Below are 6,640 nucleotides of genomic sequence, written 5' to 3'. Positions count from 1 at the left end.
GTGTCGCGCGTGTGGTGAGGAGCAAGGCAGATTGTTCACAGTCCTGCGTAGGCGCTTTTTTTTTTTTTTTATTGTGACTGAGTTGAGGTGGTCGGAGGGAATGAAGTTGACGCTCATGCAGGAAGAAGCCTGAGGGAGGGGGCGGGGGGGCTGCAGAAAACTGAAGTGAATCAGAGGAAGTGTTGCGTAATAGGAAGTGGGGTGTGTGTGTGTGTGTTTTCATCTAATTGTTCCATGTTGTGTTTCAACAACAGTTCACACTACATCAGGAAACCTCAGTAGTGCGTGAAGGCCAGACTTTTATCACAACCTTACCAAATATGGTATAGACCACGTGTCAAACTTAGGCTGGTGGGCCGCTCCTGGCCCATCACCTCATTTTAATGTGGCCCAGCAGAGCTGAACATTCAGGAGTGTGTGTGTATAATACAGTGTTTCAACAAACAAGAAACTCACCCAAAGTAAATGTAATGAAATATAATAATCTTCTGGTTTAAATGACCTCAGAATTGACTAAAATCTCATCCTGTTTAGTTGAAGACAACGCTGATATACTGGCAGGAATTGAAGAAAGACACTCACAAAGATCGTCTTCTTCAGTTCAGATTATCCTTTTTTTTTAGTTTTCATGAGAAAAGAACAAATGTATGCAATAAATAAATACAAGTTTTTAGCCCAATTAGATGTAATTTAATCCCCCCCCCCCGTCTAGACAGTTCAGGCGTGGTCATTTCTCTGTTTAGATAGTTCTGCTTGTGATGTGGCGTTTAAAAAAAAAAAAAGAGAATCTGCCACCTCTGATTGGCTGTTCAACCACTGCATTTTTAATAATAATGTTGTTGTTGTCGTCGTTTTTTTTTCCAGAGGCTGACCCCTGCTGGAGGACTGTGACCCTGGACCACCTGCCAGGCTGGGCCTCCTCGCTGCTGACAGTCTCACAGCTCCACTGCTGGTGAGTGCTGGTACAGTCCTTAATCCTCAATCTGGTCGTTAGATCAGATTAGATTAGATTAGATTATGGCTGTAATTCTTTGAATGAGACATTAAAATATATTCTCAGATTTTTATAGATTCTATTATTATTATTATTATAGATAATATTTTTGTTAGAAAAAAACACAATTAACCACATGAAATATATAATTCTTTTTTATTAACAATCAACAGTTTTGGTAACATGATGTTAAGATAGAACAGCATTGTGTGTTTACTGTATGACAGTTTGACTATAAACAAATTGTTTAAAAAACAAACCAAAAAAAACCCTCAGTGTTTGGCCAGCCAATAGTATGACAGTATATCGTACTGTTCTCCCTGACCACTGTGGCCTTGTTACGTCAGACAGACGAGAGTTAACGTTATCTTCCTTTGTTTTATTGCATATAAATGTCACCGTCCATATAAAACAGTGTGTACTCTGTCACCCCCCCACCCCACCCCACACCCCCTCTACTCGTCTCACTGTGTTTCATTATCACATAAATGCAAATGTGACCTTTAGAATATTTTCCTACTGCCTTTTCTGCCCATCTACCCTCCAGGCCACTTTCACATCTACTGGTCCTATTTGTTTACCTTTCACTTCCCTTTTTGTGTTATGTCAGACTTATACTGTATTGTATTGTATTGTATTGGTTTGGGGGGGTTGGAGAGGAGAGGAGGACATGCCTCTGAGCTCTCAGCATCAGGGCTCGTGTTTGTTGAGCCTGCGTTTCTCTCATTGCTTCCTCAGGAATTTAGGTCATGGAGCTGAATCTGTGAAGCATTTCTCTGAACTGAAGAGTCGGACGCTTAGCTTTCCTTCTAGATGTTTCCCATGCTGATCTGGGCCCAGTGCAGTGGGTGGAATTTCACCTAAAAATCTCTAATTTCTTACTTTCAAATGTAACCAAGCGTGGTTAAAACAAGTTTTTATATTTAAATTTAAAAACAAACAATCTGTTTTCAGCTCTAGTCTCAGTCGTTTCGTCCAGTCAGCCTCACCGCAGGCTAGTCCTAATGCTAGGCCGCCTGCACCACACCTCCGTGTGCCTCCTGTCACAGCCTTAATGCCCCAGACGTGGAGGGTACATGTGCAGCATCAGCTCAGGAAATGCACTGCGTTGTGGTGGAAATGTACACCAGGCTGCGTCGAGCTTCCTGCCTCACCCAGGCCTGTGCCTTTTAATGGTAATGAATGAGTGCATTGACTCCGCCCACCTCTTCTACGCAGCGCTGTGAATGGCGTTGTGTAACCATGGCAACGGTTGAGCTGCGAGAGAGGAAACTGCGGATTCTGACAGTCGAGCATTTTCTGTTGTGCACGTGTGCAGTGAGGTAGCGTATGCCATTCTGGCAGGTATGGTAAACTAACAGGACGCACACCTATTGGCCTGACTGTATATGTTTGAACCAGAGTCGGAACCAGAACAAGAAGTTGTCCAGAATGAACCTGGATGTTTGACAGATGTTAATAGTTAGTTGTTTTTTTTTACTTTTTACTTACTTTTCCTACATGATAGTGATACGTCAGTAGCATACGAGCTAAGCGAATGGTGGCTCCTCGCACAGGCAGGAGTGGCGGCGTATGGGTGGGGTCACCCCGTGTGGGAGACAGAATTACTATAATCAGCGGGTGGGTGAAATCAGAACAGCTCTCTACTTAATCACCAAAACTGTCACTCAAGGAGTAGACGACAAAGATGACGAAAGTTACACGACCTTCGACCCTGACAAAGTCAATTTTACCTCATATATTCTAAATTTTGCACTTTTTCTCCCCCCTCTCTTCACCCTCATCTTAATCTGCCCCGGCCTCATTTTTTTCCCTCTTTCTTGTTCTTCTGTGGTGTCGTATATATATATATATAATTTTTTTTTTCTCCTGCTCTGATGTCGTGACCGTGACACACAGCTATCGCTCCATCGGCTCAGCTGCGGTGTCTGAACGCGGCAGCTAAAGCCTCAGGTGGTTCATATATAGGAATCACTAAGTCCCTGTGTGTGTGTGTGAATGTATAGGCTAAATCCAGGCTTCCGGGGATCGAACCTATTCACCAAAAATAGCCTGACTGAGGAGCTCAGAGAGTTCTTCTCATCCAGGACTCAGCCTTGTGGCGGTGCAGCAGAGCTGCAGTTGTTTTTTTGTTTTTTTTATTCTCTGCTCCATTATTTTGAAGTCGCCCGCAGGTGTGTGTCTGTGTGTGTGTGTGTGTGTGTGTGTGTCTGTGTGTTGTATACACGGGATGGATTAGCTTCATTAGCTCTGGAGGAGGTGCACAGACTGAGGAGGCGCTTTGCTTGGCGCGCCTGTTGCCAGGGTTAAAGCTGGGTCAACACTGCCCCCAGCTGGTGATTATATAGTAGCTGTATTTGTGTCGATTTCAGCTGTGTGGAATTATACAGCATCCTTTGGATTTTATGATGAAATTACATAACACACCGTAATGACTTCCGTCTTCCAGCTCATGGCATTGGATAATAAGTTTTTTTTTTCTTTTTTTGTGGCCAAACCAGAGGGAGAGCTTTATGTATTTGAAATAATCAGTATTGTTTTCATCTACAAAAATATATATCTAATATTTCATAAACTTTTTTTTTCAACAGACTAAAGACAAAAAAGATAAAAGTCTTACTCATCAATATTTCAGGTATTCAACAAACTCATTTAGAAATGTAAAGTATGTCCACAACAAGCTAAAAAAATGATTTGAATTTGATTTTCTTCCCAAGTACAGTTTGCTTGTGAAAATATCTAATACATATAAAATAAATATATCAAATTAAAAAAATACTTTCAGAAACTTCAAGAACACAAATACTTGACAAAAATACTTTGACTTCCTGATCTGTCATTTTCACCTAAGTGAAACAGGTCTGAGGTCAGAGTCCTGTCATTTCCTGACATTTTTGTGGTTGGTGCAAATGGGCGTCGTCCTACAGAGACATGAAGAGAAATCCCATAATCCCCCTGTGCTGGGCCTTTACTAATCCAAACCAAACCCGCTTACGCCAAATATTAAAATTGACCTCACTTAGTTCACCACGGTGATGAATCTACTTTCCCTTCAACACTATGAAGTATTATAATTATTATTTAATTATTTATATACTACATTAGTATTTTCTACAATAAAAATATTGTTCTTTCCAGTTGTTTTTTTTTTTTTAGACGGCATTAAGGGATAGGCTGCCACTCTCTTTCCTCACCACAGGCTGCACCAGTCATTGGAGATAATACGCCTTAAGTGGCTGTAATATATATAGAGTGGTTTGTTATGTCAGCTAAAAGCTCTGAGCTCCTCTATTATTTATACCACCGGGGGCGGGGGGGTCTGACACTGGAACTTCCTGTCTGCCTCTTCTTCCTGCAGACCTGCACGTGTTGACTGGACTTTTTTTTTTTTTAATTCCTGGAAAAATCCACATTAAAACTGCTGTTTATTCCAGAGAAAAATTGAAAAAATAAAATGTCTTTTTTTTATTTTATTTTTATATAGAATTTTCTGAAGTCTCGCATGTAAACACAGGATGGCGCTCTTTGTTCAGTCATACCTGTTCCCCTCTCTTAATCCCAGGGAGTTGGCCTGCTGTTGCAGCAGTCATCTGCAAAAAAAAAACATTTATTTTTTTTTAAGTGAACCATTTTTAGCCTCAGATTTTAAGTGCACAGCTGTCACTCACTTGTACCTGTTCAAGTATTAATATCCCTCAGACTTGTGGAGATCTTTTTTTTTTTTGGGAGTGGTCCCCCTCCTCCTTATTCATGCGTAACTCCTTTCGTCCTGCAGGTGGCAGTCACCGCTTACTGAAAAGACTCTCTCACACAGCTACCCTTGAGTCTGACGGGCACCGTGCCTCCAAACCCACTCCACTCTGCCCCACCCAAATTCTTAACTGTGTTATTTCTGCAGAAAACTACAGTATTGATGATAAACTGTGTTTTTAAGATGCAGTTAATGAAGCAGTGATCATTGAACACAGATTGTGACGGCGGAGGAAGTGTCTATTGGGGGGGGGTCCGGGGGTGTGGGAGACTTAAAGATGCTGAGACGAGTCATTCTGAAGGTCAGAGGAGTGATGGGAGTTTAGGTCTGTTTTTAGAAGACTAACTAGGGATGGCTGTGTAAATAGGTTTTGGGGGCAGCTCTGAACTGGGAGCTGCTGCGTGTTGGCTGATGCTTACCCCTAACCTACCACCCCCCACCCCAGCCCCCCTGCACCTAATTCTACCCCCACTACACACTTTTAATGATTTCCTAACACGTCCTAGGAGGAAGGAGTCAGAGGACTCTCAAGGGCAGGGGTGGGGGGCTTCTTCTGTGGCAGATGTTGAGTCGGATGCAGGAGAGAGGGGAAGTACTGGTTGTACTGGTTTAGTGTTTTCTCAGATACAGCTGTCACACGGTGTGAGAATCCAGCTCCGCGACTACTCTTTACATCACCGTAAAATAACTGAGGGGGAAAAAAGTGAAAAGACTGACGATTTTTGAAGTATTAGAAATGAACGGACTGGTAACAAAAAGTACTCAAAGTAAAGATGTAGTAATACTTGGAGGAACGTGTGAGCAGTTATGTACCTGAGGTTACCAATAAAAAACTGGAATTAGAGTTGGTAATGTTGAGATTTTTTTTTTTTTTTTGGTGATTAATGAGGAAGAACAGGAATAAAATGAAACGACAGAGAAAAAAATTGAGTTGAGTTTGATAAACGAAACAGAGAAGAAGAAAATCCTTAAATGATCATTTTGGTTTTTTGTGTGTTGTGACTGTTGCTAGGTGAAAATTGATAATCTGCTCTGCTGGTGAAAATTGATAATCTCCCCTGCTGAAATAATCTGTAAAATGGTTTAAAAAAAAAAACAGATCATAGAACAAGCAGAGAAAATCTAAGTGACTCGTTACCACTTCAGTTTTCCCAGCCTCCCACAAACGCCTCATCGCCGTAGGATCAATGGTTAAAACGCGCCGCTCTGAGAGTGACACCATGTGGCTGCTGGTGTCTGTCGGTGTCTGTGTGTGTGTGTGTGTGTGTGTGTGTGTTGTGATTGCGATGTTGCGCCGGGCGCTAACAGCCAGCCACTTAGCTGAGTCCTTGTGTTTCCGCCTGTTTCCATGGTTTCCAACTTTGATCAGGTGACGTGCAGCCAGACAGACTTTGACAAGGACGCGGCGCTCCACATTTTCATCCTCTTCATCTCCCGCCGTCAGGTGTTTGGATGGTCTTCATCAGGGAATATTTGGAAGAGTCCTCTCAGGGAGGTGTGATTTTTAGCAAATGTGTGTGTGTGTGTGTGTTAATGTTGGGAGGATGATGAGGTTGTCACTCCCATCATCACCATCCGTCATAACGAGTCACTCCTGCAAGTTTGTTTTGATTTGACAAGAAACTGAGTGAGGGGAGATGGAGGGTGGGGGCAATACAACAATACAAAGGCGTGGCTTCCGAGGTAATCAAGTTCACCCTCATAAACAAACACACGGCGTACTCTCCTGCCTCCTCAGCCCCCGCCTTTTTTACCCCCACCCTCACCATGTGCCACCTAAGCCATTTTTTGTAGTCAGCTGGGTTGAATTGGCAAGGGATGATGGTGGTGGTGGTGGTGTGTGTGCATGTATGGGGTTAGAGGGGGGGGGGGGTGCTGAGCGGGCGGGGTGGGTG

The 6,640-nt window shown here is 42.8% G+C and overlaps 1 protein-coding gene across 1 annotated transcript in view; it reads left to right on the top strand.

Moving 5' to 3' along the window:
- Window positions 1-6,640, top strand: part of fam49bb (family with sequence similarity 49 member Bb) — a 36,840-nt gene that overhangs the window by 9,546 nt on the left and 20,654 nt on the right. Inside the window, exon 2 of the mRNA XM_008308190.3 lies at window positions 865-952. The gene's annotated coding sequence lies outside the window, so the exon portion shown is untranslated. The remainder of the gene's footprint in view (window positions 1-864; window positions 953-6,640) is intronic.

The sequence above is a fragment of the Cynoglossus semilaevis genome, chromosome 3 (assembly GCF_000523025.1).
Source record: "Cynoglossus semilaevis isolate Cse_v1.0 chromosome 3, Cse_v1.0, whole genome shotgun sequence".
Lineage (NCBI taxonomy): Eukaryota > Metazoa > Chordata > Actinopteri > Pleuronectiformes > Cynoglossidae > Cynoglossus > Cynoglossus semilaevis.
Note: the sequence above shows the minus strand (reverse complement) of the source record. Positions and strands in the feature narration are given on the sequence as shown.